The sequence below is a fragment of the Manis javanica genome, chromosome 8 (genome assembly GCF_040802235.1).
Source record: "Manis javanica isolate MJ-LG chromosome 8, MJ_LKY, whole genome shotgun sequence".
In the NCBI taxonomy this organism is placed as follows: Eukaryota; Metazoa; Chordata; class Mammalia; order Pholidota; family Manidae; genus Manis; species Manis javanica.
The window spans coordinates 86,996,699-87,015,158 of NC_133163.1; the positions used below are offsets into that span (position 1 = coordinate 86,996,699).

Sequence of the window (18,460 nt, forward strand, 5' to 3'; positions counted from 1 at the left end):
GATATGAAAAACATACTTTAACAAACTAACTTAAAAAATTTGCTTTGCAAACCTCATCAGATCCCAAATATTCCACCCCTTAGTAGATCTCTCATTAATTACTTATAAAAAGAATAGAAACACTATGTATTAACAATCTCTTCAACAAGCAATTAGAAATCTCTCACTCCTAGACATGACTTGCCATATCGTGACTAGGAATAGTAATGGGGACAGAAGGAACACTTAAGGATGACCAAAGTCAGCAAGACGTAAATGGCCTTGAACACACTTTTCAACATCATACAGTCTCCACTCTTGTTTACTCCACTCAATCTATCATATCTTTTAGCAAAGAATTTCTTGTTATGGTTCCAGGGACATGAAGAACATAGAAAAGGCACCCTTATTTAGAAATGTATGTAGGCCAACAATATAAATATATTCTGTAACTAGATGCAAATGTTCTTATGAATTCTGTCCACACAAATGATGGTATAGTTTAGAAAAACATTATAAGTCTGAATTTAATTGCAAGGAACGAATACTTGCATTTTTATGCCTTTGAGAATACTCCATTTCAAACTGAACATCTGAATTCATTAGCCAGTGCTAGTGCAGTAAAATTCAAAAAGCCTAAAACAATTAGGGTGGCCAGGTAAAAAACAGAATTCCCAGTTAAATATGAATTTTAGTAAGTAGCAATCATTTTTCTGTATGAGTAAGTCCCAAATACTGCATGGAAGGACTTACACTAATATATTATTTATCTGAAATTCAAATGTAATAGGGCATCTGTTTCTTTTATTTCCTAAATTTGCTAACCAGAAAAAGAATGCATGTAGGAAAGGAAAATAGAACAAAACATAGTCTTTTTATTGAACAATCCAAAGAACAAAAGAGTATCCCTGAGCTGGTGGACTAGGCCAAAGAGTAAGAAGATTCGGCTCCTCCCAAAGCTAATGAGGTCTCTGAAGCTTCCTCCAATAGTTCTCTGCAAACTTCACCAGACCTAGAAGTCGTTGGTGATCTCAGGTCTTCCCATGTTTTCTTTGGTATGGGCTATAGAGTTCACTGGTTCTTTCTCTTTCTAATGGTAGGAAACCTCCACTAGTGTGCTTTCATCACTTAGATTTAAAATTATGTACAGATTTTTGTATTTACATGAAGCCAAGAAGACCAACTAAAAAAGTACTACAACCAAACAAAGTCATTAATTATAAGGTTAGAAGATAATGTAATTTGCTAATTACTCACAGCTTGGTGCCCATTTTTTCACGGCAGCCAACAAATGCATGCTTTTAATCGCCATAATAACAATATTGGCATACATCATTAACCCGATTTTATTCTTTAATTTTTTATAATACCAATAACAAAGATCATTAACCTCTGTTCTGTTTAACATCTAATCAGCCATTTTAGTTAAATAAATATCATAGAAAACATTAAATATCACTTCGCTAAACTACACTGGCTCTCAGGAGGGGAATTTTTCCTCATGCGTTATATTAACATAAGTTTACTCCGCAAGTGTCAAACCATGAATAGTGACGAAGAAATGGATAAAGAATAATTCACAGCCTTAATCAAACTAGTCTGAAACTATCTTTTTGAAAGTAGTTTAAAATCTTATTTGTATGATTGTATTGTGTTTATGATGTTATTTTCTAAAGCTATATTTAGAATGAAGCTACCCCATTACTGAGATACTGTCACACAATTGCAAATGAGGATGCTAATTTGAAGGAAATTTCTGAGAATAACTGCTCTCTGAAACATGGAAGACTGTATGGTATTGCTGGTCTTGGTTACAGTTACTGTAAACCAACATTCTCAGTAAGGGCAATATGCATGCTTGCCATAGCATTTCTATGAGTTTATTACCTGAATCACCATTTCACACAATGAGTGACATTGAAAGAACTGAAACAGTAAACAAGACTCCTACTTAAATATTTAGCAAAGCCTTGTCCCAGATTCCAAGTAAAGGGTCACTGCTCTACACATGGGTCTACTAACTACTTTACTAAAATAGCACATTATTCAGGTAGTCCTGTGCTCCTCAATCTACTTGTCCTATCAGGCTGAGTGTAAGACACTAGTGAAAGGAAGATGGATCAGAACCACAGATAAGGAGAAGGGGGTTGTGATAACAATGTTAAAATTTTATATATATAGATGTGTGTGTGTGTGTGTGTGTGTGTTTAGGAGAGCCAAGTACAGGCTTTTATTCAGAAACAAAGTGAGAGGACAGCGCTCCTGGCGGGGACAAGAGAGCCTGTAGTGGTGCGTTGTCTACGGGGTTTCATAGGCTGTTGAGGATTTTTAAATAAAGTGAGAGGAAAGAGCTCCTGGCTCATGCGAGGAGGGGACAAGAGAGCCCCGCGTGTGTGTTTTACATACATTTAAAATTACTGAAAGAGAGGATACTTCTTAGCCGAGGTTTTTAGGGCAATCTAATATTTAACTCTTGATAAACAATAGTACTTGTAAAATACATCTAGCCTCTCCCCTCCCCCCAATTTCTGGGCCCAATATTACAGAGTGGCATATTTTTTGAAGAGCAAAGATATTTCCACACTGATTTAAAAGGTAAGCGAAAAAAAAGTACTACACTCTCCCAGCACACATTTCAGCATCTTGTCTAATTTCCTATAATAGGTACATCTCAGAAAGTGAATTAGGTGATTTTCCTATCAAACACATTACATTATGTATTTCTCAGACATCCAGTTCCATCCATGATGCTTTTATTCAATATATCTGTCAGCAGAAAGAGGACAGCAACCAAGTCAGAAAAGCAAGCGACTTCCAGTTGAGCAGGAAAAGAAGGTGTAAATGGGCCTCTCTTATTATCTTTTTCATTATCTTTATTATTATCTCTCTTGCCCCACGGCCTATACGTATAACTATAAACAGTAATATGGCTTTATCTACCTCCCATTTTCTGACTCAGCGTTAGTTAACCCTCTTTCCAAATATTTTGTTTGGCTTTGGATGTTACAGGCACAATATAAAAAACATGAAAGTCAGAAAACAGAGATTCAGAAATTGGACAGAAACATGGTCTAAGAAGAGAAGCTGAAAGACCTGCAATTAGCTGTTCCCCAAAAGAATAAACTGAAAGAAAACCTGAGGATTATTGGATTTATGTTCTTTGCCTAAGTGCTTTAGGTCTCTGCTATTGTTTTCCAAAGGAAAGGGAACATGACCTAATAATTAGGGAAGAGACTAACTTCTCTGATTGATTTATGATTCTTTGACAAATTCCCAGAGCCCATTCCACAGCCCCGTCAGTTCCCCTGTTCCTCCAGATGTATCAGAGAAGCAACCTGGTGAACAGCCTATGCTATACATGCACTGGGTAGGACTTAAGTGGAACGCAGGATTCAGGAACACCAAGCTGTGGCAGACCGCAGCACCATTCTGCTCTCTCCTTTTTGAACTTCATTTACTGCTTCCTTAATGCCAGGAGCTGAATGGCTCTTATTCTTCCTGAACCTGAGGTCTCCACTGGAAATTATATCCCATATTATAATACTTCTACCCCTACTGCCCTATATTTATCTGAGATTTCCTTTACGGACATTTTCTATGATTGGTGATAGAATGCTTTCAGCAGTCCTTGATAAAGTACTAAATAATTGCAGGTATCTTATCTTAACTAGCTATGGACCTGGATACCTACAAAACTGAGTCAGGATGGCAAAAAAAATCTTTCAATTTCCTGTGCAATGATTTTGGAAAAAGAAAAAACCTTTCTGAATTTTCCTATGCCTTATATCCTAAAAATCCTGGTTCCCTAGCTCCCAGTGCAAAACAGTGTTGATTTAAGATACTAAATGAGCTATACTGTCATATAAGATTTGTTGACATTTCACACTGTCTTTCGAATAATTTATAACTAGTACACAGTTCAAGGGAAAAAAATGATTAAAATTTAGATTCATCATAAATTAAAAAGTGATTGCGTTGGTTGTAGCACATTAGGCTATCAGAACACTGTAACTATTTGTATTTTAAAATATGAAGCATCAATGCCAAGCAATATCTTTACATAATTCTTGGGTTTGATAGGATGGGCTTTGTCTAAGAAGGAATACATTGTAAGTAAAAAAAAAAAATCACTACATGGATGTATATTTACATACATTTAAATGCTATATATATCACAATAAGTATTTTGAATGGACAAACATAAATATATTCTTGCTTCTTATTCTGGTACTCTAACTGTGAGTTCTAATATGAGTGTCTAGCAGTAATTAAAATGCACAATTTTAAGATTTGTATTACCAGCCCTGTTCCTGATATCTACCATTTTGATTAGCAAAAATTAAAATCAGTTCTCATCTCAAACAAAATGTTATGTAGTGTAGTAAAAAATACAATGTGAGAACTAACAAACTTATCCAAAACTTCTAAGCCCCCTTAAATCTTTCATCATTAGTCAAGACTCAACACAGAAATCATGTCTTCAAACTTTTTCAGGAGCCTGCTCCAAAACTACTATTCTTCTTGAAGAATAATCTAAATTCTTCCTTAGAGAAGGTAAACAGTCTTCTTAATAAAGATTTTTTAAACAAACACATTAGACTTTAGTTTTAAAACCATGAGTTCTAATATGAGTGTGCTTTGGAAAATACATTTCTTATGTTAAGTGCAATGGGTTTGCTGTTATTTTTTTAATGAATTAATAAATATTTTTTAACTTCTCAGTTTTAATATCTAATATAGTACATATCAATAGATAGAACCAACAAAAGTCAAAGCTCTGTGGAGTTTTCAATGATTTTTAGGAGTATAAAATGTCTCTAGGACCAAAAAGTTTTGAGAACCACTGCATTAATTAAAGAGATAAATCAGAAAAAGAGCAGGGAAACCACAGACATAAGACATTTTATAAATCATACTATTTATTTGGTCCTAAGGGAGTCTAACCTAGACCTGCTTCTATAAGGGGGTATCTGACTGGCAGAATATCTGAGGACCTCATCTCATTACTCACTTGGGGTGGGGTTAGAAGGGGAGTCTGGGGTGAGTACAGAGATTTCCACAGGCATACTTCTAAGCCTGATCCCACGTAATTTTTTACAGCTCACAGGTGCTACAGAGAAACCTCTGGGCAAGAACAATCCTACACATTAATACAGCACAGCAACAGGTATTCTCTTGCATGACTCATTGATTTCAGATATAATTTCAAGGGTCATCAGATTCTTTTGCCTTATCATAACAATCTTGAGAGATTAAGAAAAACAGAGGTATTTTACTCTCAGTTTACAGAGGGGGAAACAAAGACAGGAGGTTTCAGGGTTTTAGCCGAAGGCAGAGATTGTGTTGGGACAGGTTGTGGAATTTAAGGCACTAGCTTCCAAGAACAGTACTTTATACCCTAGTTCTGTGTCTTTAAAACTGCTTTTTAGCACTAGATAAAATTTCTAAGTGAAATCTTACTCAGAAGCCCCATTACAAAGGCAAAAAAGAGAACTGCTAATGATGAAGAGGAAGCTGACATCTGGGTTCCACCCATTTTGCTTCCCAGAATCTGGTCCGTCTCTTTGCTTTCCTTCTCCCTTCTCCCTTCTCAGGACCGCAGTCTGCCCAAGACCTTCCCTTGTTTATTTTCCCCCTTGCTGCCAAGATCCTGCTTCCATTACCCTGCCTTCCTAGGCATCTATTTAAATATATTTACTTATTTTCTTCAAGTATTCATGTTTTCTTGTAAGATGTGTACTGGTATATTTTGTGCATATGTTGTTTAAATTACACAAATGGTATTAAGCTATAAATCACATTCTGCTTTCTTGCTTTTTTCCTAGTGTCCTAGCCCACTGCTCTTAAAAATGTACCCAGAGATTTATTTCTAATCTATCTGGTTCTTTTTTATGCACATGTTTCTATAACATAAATTAATATGCCACTTTTACAAACTCATTCTTCTACTGATGAATCCAACACTCCACCAAGAACACCTGAAAATTTTTTTAACATATCACCTTGGATTCAAGGTGGGAGAATTTCTCAGGGATAGTCACTGTGTGGTTGGGTATACACAGACGTAATCTTACCAGTGCTGTCAAACTGCCCTTCAGAACAGCCCTCCCACCACAGATCATGAGAGTTCCTCACTACCCACTAAAATGTGCTGCTTCCCTTTTCTAATATTCCATATGTGTTTAGTGGTCAGTGCCATCTCATTATTGTTCTAATTAACATTTCTCTGGTAACTATTGATACTGAGCATTTCTTTGAACAGCTGTTAGATACTGGGTTTCTCGTCTGTGAAGTTGTGTATACCTTCTGTGTATTTTCCTCCTGGATTTCATGTCATTACCTTGGGGATTTCCAGTTCTCTTCTCTGTTGTCCAGACGAATTCCTTGTAAGTTTAGATGTTTCAAATATGTTGGTCCAGTATGTAACTCTTTTTGTTTCCTTTCTTGATTTATTGTGTCTTTCACTCACTTGGAATCTTTCATTTTGATATTGTCACATTTCTTTCTCCCTTATTTTTTTTCTTTTTTAATGTTTGACTTCTTTTTTTTTGAAACTTGCATGAGAATTATTTTTATTAATCCCTATATTCCAAAGATATTCTCCTACATTTTGTGCTTTATTTATGGTTTAAGCATTCACATTTAGATCTTTAATTTATTGGGCATGCACCTACATATGTGGTATAAATAAGGTAGGAATCCAGCTTTGACTTTCTGCATTTAATGAGTCAATTTCCTGAACACCAGCTGTCTATCCTTTCTTCGTGGTGCTTCATTTATCATATATCATATATTTTAATCCAGTCAGTGTTCTCTACATTTAACTAGTGAGTTTTATCCACTTAATGTTACATTAGAATACTTCTTCCCTGTTAGTTTATATTTTTAATTATTATTTTTATTTTTTCTTTCCATTTTCTTTATCCTACTTGTTAGTACGAAAGTTCTCCTAGTCTTAAAACCCGGCATTCACTTTCTAGTCTTCTGAACGTTGTTCTTTCATATCATCTTTATCTTTGCCTAGTAATGTCTTTAGTTTATGTAGAGCCTTACCTCTCTCCCTCAAAGTAAGAAACAGACTTGTTCTCCTTCATCCTCATCCCAAATTGGCATGTCTAGGTTTTTAAGTCTGTATTGTTAGAATAGTGTCTTTGTTTGCTTTATTTTTCATGCTTTATTAATTCAAAAATAAAACTAGCACTTAGGAACACTCTGACCTTCCACTTCTCTTCTTGCTACCTCCTGTATGTTTTTTATTACAGTACTACTTTCAGTACGTTCACAAGGAACATCTTTGTGTGATACACTTTCTGATTCTTAAGATGCACAAGAATATATTTATTAGACCTTCATATTTAAACGAGTTTAACTGGATTTCTTTTTTTTTTTAATTTTATATTAAGGTATGATTGATACACACTCTTATGAAGGTTTCACAGGAAAAAAATGTGGTTACTACATTTACCCATATTATCAAGTCCCCACCCATACCTCAATGCAGTCACTGTCCATCAGTGCAGCAAGATGCCACAGATCCAGTATGTGCCTTCTCTGTGCTACACTGTTCTCCCCGTGATCCCCCACACCATGTGTACTAAACATAATACCCCTCAATCCCCTTCTCGCTCCCTCCCCACCCAACCTCCCACACCCCTATGTTTATTGCAGCACTTTTTACAATAGCCAATATATGGAAGCAGCCTAAGTGTCCATCATCAGTAGATGAATGGATAAAGAAGATGTGGTACATATACACAATGGAATACTATTCGGCCATAAGAAAGAAACAAATCGTACCATTTGCAACAACATGGATGGAGCTGGAGGACATTATGCTCAGTGAAATAAGCCAGGCAGAGAAAGACAAGTACCAAATGATCTCCCTCATTTGTGGGGTATAACAATGAAGCAAAACTGAAGGAACAAAATGGCAGCAGACTCAGAGACTCCAAGAAGGAACTAGTGGTTACCAAAGGGGAGGGGTGTGGGGGGCGGGTGGGGAGGGAGGGAGAAGGTTATTGAGGGGTATTATGTTTCGTACACATGGTGTGGGGGATCACGGGGAGAACAGTGTAGCACAGAGAAGGCTCATAGAGACTCTGTGGCATCTTGCTGCACTGATGGACAGTGACTGCGATGGGGTACGGGGTGGGGACAGGGAGAACATAAGAAACCTCTGTACCTTCTCCTCAGTTTTGATGTGAACCTAAAACTGCTCTAAAAAAGTAAAGTCTTAATTTAAAAAAAATTACTTAATCAAAACCCTGCTAAATTATTTGAAGGAGAATTATACAGAGTTAAAAGGAGACCTACTCTAGGGATCAGAAAGCTCCTGGATAAGTGACTTGTTAGTTTTAATGCCAGACATTAAAGCAAAGGGAGAATATTCCAGGAAGAATTTTTTTTTCTATTTTTATTTAGCTATATTTTCTAGTTATACAGAGAATAACATTTATAAAGCAAATATATATATATATATATATATATACACACACACACACACACACACACACAAACACACACACACACACATAAAAGTGGAAAAAGTACTATAAATAAAAAATTCTGGTTACTCTGAGGACCTATAACAAATGCAGTAAGGCAAGGGTAGGCAATCAAGTAAAGGTCCCCCCAAAATGCTATTTGTGGATTGTAGATATAAATATGAAATGAATAAACAGAGCTCTAGATTTTTTTCATCATCCCTAAAATGAGATTTCCATTTTCAGAGTTGCCATAAAAATTAGAGAATAGTTAAATTAAGCTGCTTTAAATATAGTTTTAAACAAGGCAATAAATAATTACATAAAAAATAAGTCAGGTTCCTAGTACAATGGCTATCGCACATTAGGCATTCAGTGAAGATTGATATTATTAAGTAGATAAGTTAAAATACAGATTCTTCTGTAAAATGTGGTAATAGCTATCTTACAAGATTCTTCTGAGGATTAAACTGAACTAGAAAATGTATATAAAACATATGATTACTGTGTTTGGACTTTAGTAGGTATCAAAAGTATGCTTCATAGATAAGAATACATAAACAGATATTAGGTAAGTATAGGTATATAGACAGTCACAGATATTGGTAGCATAAATAAATTTGCTGTGATGGAGAAATGAGTCAATATGTATGTGGGAATGTAAAGGTGTCTCTGGCAAAGTTCTCAGAAGAAACAAGAAGCCATTAAAAAGAGAAGTAATAGACTGAACAAGTAAAGAGGACCTACAGTGCTCACAGCAAGGACTTCCAAAGGACAGGACACTGCCACTGTAACAGCCACAGAGCTTTTTATCACAAAAAAATTAAAAACCAAGATATTTAATAAGTCTATATTGAAGCCAGGATATTAACAGACACAAAGTAAAATTCAGATACCTATAATGCTACCCTTGGGCTGAGAAAGATCTCAAGTTCATGAAGACAGCAAAGTTCACGAAGGCTGCCCAATGTGTGGAGAAACTTAAGTCTGTGTCTCCAATCACAATTCGTGGAAGCAGCTCTGGGTGACATGTATTAGACATTTTACACTGGAAAAATAAGGCAAAATCTCAATACCATCTAGTATTGGTATCAAAATGAATAGAGGGTTTTAACAGCTCAAAATTATGACTTTGAAAGTTTACAGTAAAGTATAAGAGACATCAAAGAGGAGAAAAACAAAGAAATAATTAAGCTGCTGGCCTGAATGCCTTCTTAGTATTTATGAGAATAAAGAGAGTAGAGAAAAAACAGGAAGGATCATTTGTTACTGAAGTTCCTAGATAGATTTAGAGGTGGGATGGTGAAAGAGTAAGCTAGAAAAAAAAAAGAAATAAACAGCATATCTCAATAGAGGAGGTGGTGAACACCTTAGCTAAATGTTCCTGAAATCATTTCTTATTGAAAAGGTAAATCAGATGGGCCTATTGAAGTAAGCAATAAATACTCTCAAATACACAAACATCATGGAATTATGAATAAAAATCTGCATAGGAGTGTCTATTTTTATTGCAATGTCTCTATGGGAGAATGCCAGAAATAAAGTGAAATTGGTTGGACATCATAAGCCTCTTAAAATGATCGCTTAGGGTTTGCTGCACACATACACTGTGGAAATAAAATGCTTCTTGGATTTTATTGGTTCAGTCTATCCAGGATCATAAGTATGTAATCAGGTATGTTTCAGGATATTACATTTTAAAATAGCATTCTTATTTTATTTGCCTAATCTCTTATGGCCCTCTAAATCAGTTATTTGTGTACTTGACTTGGGCCATATATAAGCTCATGTTTTCTTCTTAGATTCTGTGAACAGTCGAACAAAGGAAATAATTTGGCACCATTGACTAAATATTAACTAAACATTTCAAAAGTAAAGAGTTTTATTCAATACTATACAGATTATCCAACACAGTCCTTCCCTGGAGGCAGCATATATTCCAAAAGCAAGAGCATACCCAAATTCAAAATAAGTTCTATAAGAATAGACTGCTAAGGCAATGATCAAGATAATTCAGGCATAAATTCCACTTTCACCCAAGCCTCCTCATTATGCTCAGATGTAAAAAAGTCCTTAACCTAAATCAGGTGCAACATCATCCCAGTCCTCCATTGTACCCCATGCACCAGAAAACTGGTAAGAAGTGGATTATAAAAGTAAATAAAAGTATATGTGTATATTTGGTATCTGATGATGTAACAAGAGCTGCTTAAACTTGATGACAGGGTCCAGTCAAAGAGAAAAAAATTGTAATCAACCCCCAGTGTTTGTTTATGTTGCATTTTATGACAGTACTATTTACATTTTCCTGGTGCAAAAAATTCCACATATTGAGCAAGCATTTTGAGGGTACCTACTCCATTCTAGAGACTGAGATCTAGACATGATATATGCTGAAAATAAAAAGGTATAATTCTGTTTCTACCTTTGGCAAATATTATCAGTTAGGAATTGTATTTAGCTACCAATAACAGAGGTATATCTCAAGTGAGGTGAGTAACCCAGGGATGATACAGTGGCTCCTGAAGTCATCAGAGACTTGGACTTCTTTGATCTTTCCCCTTCACTATCCTTAAGCGTCAAAGCGTCAAGATCACAATCTGGCTGCTGGAGCTCTAGCAAGAAAATACTGGCAGCAAGACCAACGCTTCTCAACTTAAGCTCTCCCCATTAAAACTGTAACTTAACATGTCGTTGGGGATAACTTAGAAACACAGCCACAGTTAGCTGTGAGGAAATCTGAGAAAATCTTTGTTTTAAAAGAGGATGAATACTGAGTAGGCAATGAAAAGACTCTTCCATAACTAACATAACTAACAATACAACATGATGAGCACGTTAGTGCTGGCTTTTCAGGGTACGTTTGGACTGGTTGACTGAGTACTGAATCCTAAGTAGAATAATTAACATATATCTGAAATAATAAGGGAGGCAGCTTATTTGGGGGATGGAAAGAATATTAGTGTGGTTGAAGAGTAGGGTGCTTGGGGAAAGTGGTAAGTGAGACTAAGGCTGGGGGCCCTTTCACAGAGAGTATAGCATAGCGGTTAAAACTCAGACTCTGGTGTCAAACTGCCTGGGTGACCTTGAGAAAGTTAACAACTTTGTGTCTCATATGTAAAATGGAGACAATAACCGTAGGAGACAATAACCATAACAACCTTGGTTGTTATGGTTAAACTGTAATAAAACAGGATAAACCCTTAGAAAACATAATAAAATAAAATAATTGTTCAGTAAACAATATCTATTGCTAGTAGACAGTGAATGTTCTTGCATGTCTTTGCTTAAGGAACAACAATCCCATTACCAGGGATTTTGATCCACCAAGAGGCCTGGCATGCTCGATTTGTTTCTTAGGAATATAACATTGTCTGGTGTGGTAAGATTTAAACAATCGTTAAGAAGATTAAGAAGACATTTCAACTGAGAAGATGATGTTCTGAACTAAGTCAAGGAGACTGGTTACATTTTGGACTCGAGATAACATTGCTAAATTGCTTGTTGAAATGCTAGCATTTCAACTACAACCAAGATGAGACACCTCACAAAAATTTAAGTATATTCATCGTTTTCTTTACATTTTTGGCAGTTTATTAGGTGAAATTATTTATTTTATTACTTAACTTGAAATTCTTTTTTAATATTGAATAGTTTTCGTCTGTTTATTAGGAAACATCTCCTACGTGTATTCATATGTTTATATCCTTTTCCACTTACATATTGAAAACAGTGCTTCTCTTACACTTTCTGTTAGCTCTCCATGTATACACGTTTTTAACTGTTTGCATACCCTATTAGTCTCCAAAATTAAAAGCTGTATACGGGAAGGGTCAAAGGAGGATCTCTCTGGGTATACGGAAATAATCAAAAACAAGGTAAGAGATGGGAGACATTCTGCAGGGAACCAGTGTTGTGGCAAAAGCTGTGTAAACTCTCCTCCCAAAAGTCATGACATTTTTAGTAATTCTAGTGAGTCCAAAGATATCCTTATGGAGACAATATGAACTGTTCGCTGAGTTCTGCTTTGAGGTCAGTGGGGAATAAAATCAGAATTGCTCAAGGGGAAAACCAACCATAGGTAACTCATGGTTGAGATTATTCTCATGCATTATATATAATTGATGTCATTATGATTTGAAATATTTTTCCGTTATGGTACCTAAGAGGTTGTTTCTGGTATATAGGAAAGCAATTTTACATTAGTATAATGGATTCTTAGAAATCTTGAGTTTTTCAGTTGATTGTCTTGAGTGCTAATGATGCCATTAGAGATTATAATTCTTGATTACACTGAATCAATGAGAGGGGTATCGTTTACATATATAAGGACCAAAGAAAGAATAGTATTTTATCAAGAAATTCATAAAATATTATACCAGGCTTTTAATACTTTTATTCTTCTTGAAATAGTAATGTTTATTTAGAGTTAAAATGAGGCCTCTGAGAGCTATAATTACTACCCTAAATGGTCACGTGTCTTCATAACATTTACTCACAAATTTTATTAAATCTATTAAGTATACAAAATATATGCCAGTTGAAAATGTTGCTGGATGTGGCTAAAATAAAATACCAATAACAGGAATTAAAGGAAAAACTACTTCCTTACAATATTTCTGATACCAAATGTATAAATTTTTTTCCTTTTTTTATTAAACAATTCTGACACTACACAGAGTTAGCACAGACCCTACAGGTTGAGGGCTCAGTCCACAAGACTGCCCTCACTTGAGATGACAATAACAAATCCCAGGTTATGACAGGTACTTCTGAATGACCAGCTCTAAATTGCGATTGCCCTGACCTTACTTGGGTTTGATAATTTGCTAGGGTGTCTCAGAGAACTTAAGAAAACACTCTACTCACTATTACTCATTTATTATAAAGAATTCAGGGACAGCCAAATGGAAGAGAGGCATCGGGCAAGGTATGTAGAAATGGGCACAGACCTTCCATGCCCTCTCAGGGTGCACCACTCTCCTGGTACCTCAATGTGTTCACCAACCCAAAAGCTCCCTGAACCTCTCCAGTTCATACTTTTTACAGAAGCTTCATTACACAGGCATGATTGGTTAATTCACCAGCTATTGGTAATTTACTCCGCCTCCAACTTCCTTCCCCCTATGGAAATGGGGAGTCAGGGGCTAGGTGTTCCAACCCTGTCATCACACAGTTTGTTCCCCCAGCAACCACCCATACCAATCCTTAGGGGGTTTCCAAAAGTCATGGGCTTAAATATTTATTTGAATTTCTCCATTTTCCTAGCAGGAAAATACTGCCTGATGTTAACATAAATATAAAATTGTATTTATTGATATTGTTATCGAAATGTCTTAAAAACAACTTACTGCTTTTTATCCAGAGTTCATGAACCTTAGATACAACTTCTGGGCCATTCTTATTCTTGTGTCTTTTGTCTTTTAAATACAGAACTACAAGAAATGTGGATTAATCAAGTAAACAAAGAATGATCAAGTAAAAGAGGATACCTCAATAATCCCATTACTATTTTGTTTACCTATCCCCTTACTTTTGTTATACCCTGGATTCAGACGTAGAAAGTCAGTGCCCTCTGGCAGCCATTTTAGAATGGAGGTGGGGATATTTGTATGTGCAATGTGGTGGGAAATTGTTTTCATACACTGTCACAGCATAGAACTGAAAGTGACTGAGCATTCAAGTCGGATTTTGTGGAACATGACCATAGTGTAATTTGAAAATGAACATTAGTCTTACAGGTGTCAAACTAACTAAACAAAGAGGCCATTAGACTGAGGTGGCTAATAGTTTAGCAGGCTGCTTAAGCAAACCACAACCTAATCCTAAAAGGTTTAATCTAAAAGTTAAAAAATCAAAACCTAAGTCCAACCAATCACGAACGGCCAACTCAGCTTTTCCAAATAAGGCAAACGGCTTAGGCTCCATACAATCAAATAATTTCCATGCTTTGCTTCCACCTCTTCTCTATAAAAGCATTTCCCCTAGCTCCTGTTAGCAGAGCCCTCCTAACCACTTTGGTTTGGTGCTGGCCCACTGAAATTGATTTTTGTTCAAGTAAACTTGAAATTTTGAATACGAATCAGTTTATCTTTTACCATCAGGTAAAAGTCAAAAGCAACCATTCATATTAACTACAACGTGAGTTAATATGGTTTTTTTTTCTTTGTTTCTGGAATAAGCACCACAATCAAATCTTTATTTTTATAACTTTATAAATGTGATCCAAATGTGTCCACTACTAGTTTTTCAAAAAGAAACATTTTAGAAATAAGTAAACTACATGTGCTTACTGATGTGTTTATGGATTCCCTAAATGTCTCATTGGGCTTAATTTCAAGCCAGCAATACTAGTACATTTTTAGTATAAACTGTAGTATAATGTTAAGGCATTTTAGCATTTGCACATACATGCTGTACTTCAGGCTGAAAATGCAAAAAAATTAAATGCTTCACAAATTTACATATCATCCTTATACAAAGGTCATGCTAATCCATGTATTGGTTCAAAATTAATAGATATACTGCCTAAGCAAGCCCAATATGGCACTTTTAATAAAGGTGAATTTTGAAATACTTTAAATAAGACAATGCTATGTTGTTATTTTGAGTCACTCACTCAATGGTCAGATTTTCCTGTCTGTAGAGCACACTTTGAATATTTCTTCTTTCTCCCTATTAACATTCAGTTATCTGGGAAACTGACTAAATTTCTGAGGAGTATGTTTTTAACCTTCTACCCCTGATAAGCACTGAATATCAAGGGCCTCTAGCTGGTATTACATATGAAGTGACTATACAGACAATTATTCAATTCTTTGACAGAGACCCAGTGTCCTATCCTAATTGGGCAAAATTACTGTCTATGTTTGGCTAATAGGGATTCATTTACTCCAAATCCAAAAGGTCCCTGAACTCATTCAGGACACAAAAAACAAATTTTAATAGTTTTAAGGGAATGGAATTCTGAGTTATGATTAGCTAATATTTCAAGTTTTTCTGCACCTTAGAACTGGTTTAAGATTCGAACCTCTGGACACATGTGGTTGACCAGTAGGCTTTTTAGTTGACAATGACTGGCTGACTCAGAAATCAGTTTTTAAAGTCTCCAGAGAGCAACATGCTGATATCCCTGAGCTTTCAGCTCTTAGGTTTTTCACATAGTTTTTACAAAAGTAACACCTCAGTTGGACCACAGCTATGTGTAATGAAATCTTTCAGAGCAGCCCAAAGAATATAACTCTTCCCCACCTGGATTCAGTTGTGGGTTAGAGCACATTTAATTTCAAGTTAATAGATTCTCTGCACATCAGCACTTAAGGGATTAAAGACAAGTCTAGTTTTGTTGCCCTAAATGTACTGTTATTGTTATCAATTCATGCAGCCTTGCAATAAGTTTTCAATAAATCTGAGATTAACTACTATTTTCTTGCCTATAAATAAAATATAATCATCTTAAAAATCAATGAAGGGAAAACCATCATATCCATTAACCTGGCTCAGAATCCCTCCAGGCCGTTGCTGTGAAACACGGCTCTGTGGATCTTTCGTTTTATTGAGCTATATCTCTTTGTATGGCAACCAGCAGGCAAAAGAAAAAAAAAATCTAAAAATCAAAGACTACAGTTTTTTGTTCTGAAGAACCACTGAGGCAGGAGCTGAATATTCCTTTATGCCTGGGGTTAAGTGGGTTTTTTTCCCCCACTTTAATTTGCAATCAGATGCAATAAAATAAATAAATAAATAAGAACATTGCTTCAAGTAGCTAGTGGCTTTATTACCATCTCTATTGCCAGTCTCTACTTTTTATCATTTCCAAATCCTTCGTTTTTAAAGTCACCTGCATAACCCTGCAATGTTATAAACACCTTTAGTTGTCTTCACCAACTGTCATTTCGTACCATCTGCTGCTACAATCTCAAAAGCAGTAATGCATGGAGGTCAAGGCCACTTTCTCTCAGGAAACTAAAAAACAACAGAGCCAAGTCATTTAGTGCTTTTTTTTTTTCCTGTCAGCTTTACTACACCCTGGAGTGGACATTTTCCTTGCCTTTCAGTTGTGAATGTTCCTCAAAAGAGGTGAACTTCACAATAAGGTAACCATACAAAAACAAGGTTTTATAGACAACCCATTATCAACTAGCAGAAGGGGGTGATTAGTCATCTGCTCCACTTGAAATAGATCCAAAAAATTCAAGCCAGTACTACAAAGAGAAGAGTGCATTTATCTCAGGATTCCAGAACTAGAACAATCCTGCCTAAATGTGAAGGGCATCTGTAGTAATCTCTTGAAAGGTTGTAAGTAATCTCAAAAGTCAAGCAGTGAGGAGTTAACCAGCTCTCCCACCCACTCAAAATGCATGTTTTTCCGCCACCCCATACCACTCCACCTTAGATTATCAACCCTTGTGACATCTATTCAAACTAAAGCCAGAAGGACTACCTTTTGTTTCTGCTTTTGCTGGCTACTAAAAATGGTCAGTTCAATTAAACTAATTTAACCACTTAGTCCAGATAGATTCACTGAAGTCATAACCTTTTCTTAAAATGAAATGAGTATTTTTAGCATATTCCCTCTCTTCTTTTCCTGCAAATCATTACAAATTCACATAAAATTTTTCAGTGTGTAAGAGGCCTAGTTTATCCTCAAGGCAGTTCACAGGCAAGTCCAAGATTTCCCCCATAAATAAAATATAATCATCTTAAAAATCAATATGAGAAAACAATCAAAACCATTAACCTATCTCAAAATCCCTTCAGCCACTTGAATGAACCACACAGAGCTGAGTCTTTCATTTTATTGAGCTGTATAATTCTTTGTAAGGCAACCAGCAAGGGAAAAAGAATCAAAGACTCGGGTGTTGTGCTCTGGAAATCAGAAGAAGTGGGAATGTGAGAATAGACTTTGACCCTTTTTGATTACAGAAAAAAATAGATCTTGTAGACCCGGGAAACAATGTTTTGAGCTACTGGAAAGAGATTAGCTTGGTTTGGATTCTCCCTTTGACAATGCTTACTCATGAGCAATTTATAAACCAGGACATCCATTTAAAAAATTGTCAGAAACTTTAAGATTAAAAAAGAAAGAAAAGAAAAAGAGGAATAGAAAGAAAAGATTGATTTAAAAAGTGGAAGGTGTGAGTCAAATACAATGAAAAGATAACACTGATTTAGGTGCAGACCTGTGACAGACAAGCTGAAATGCAATCTCATATGAACTTTGTCACTGTCACTGCTTAATGTCACTTCTTAATTCTCTCCTTCCCTACTGAAATGTCTTTGTAAACTTCAATAATGAGGAAAAATCAGAAACTATAACTGGGCTTAAAACATTTACTTCATCATGTATGTAGTCTTATGATACACTGTAACATATCTCATTGATATATTCTTTAAGAAAATATCTTCCTTAAAATCCCCATTTCTTTGAAAAAATTAAATATACCTTTAATTAATTGAAGGATAAAATATATAATTTCCCAGTAGTTTATCTAATAAGCCATGAACATGTTAACAATATAAATAAAGACATCATTGTCATAACCGACACAAAATAATCAACTCTGCATGGGATGAGAAAACGAGTACCTTGGTAACTGGTTATAAAAATTGAGTGAAGAGCCAGTTTTGGATAGAACTTTGAGAAAACAATCTCATATTTTTAATATTGGGGCAAAACAAAATTTAAATTATCATTTTGCTCAATATCTCTGAAATCCAACCTAGTATCTAAACATTAAGAGTAAGAAAACTATGTATGGTTTTCTCAGTAAGAGTGTAATTAGGAAAAAACAGAATCTAAAATACAAATGTTGTTTTTCATAACTAAATGCATAAAAATCAACCTCTTTTTATTACTTCTAATTTTAAAGTTTTAAACTGTATCCTATGACAGATAAGTATTAAACAAAAGAGAGTAGAAGAGACATTATTCTCTACCAACACCTAGCATATGGCCAACTAGTCAGTTTACCTTCATTTATTGGGATGGTTGGTTT

The 18,460-nt window shown here is 35.4% G+C and overlaps 1 pseudogene; it reads right to left on the reverse strand.

Annotated features, from left to right (window-relative positions):
• Positions 1 to 14,898: 14,898 nt before the first annotated feature.
• On the reverse strand, positions 14,899 to 14,998 carry LOC118968402 (U6 spliceosomal RNA; annotated as a pseudogene).
• Positions 14,999 to 18,460: the final 3,462 nt, after the last annotated feature.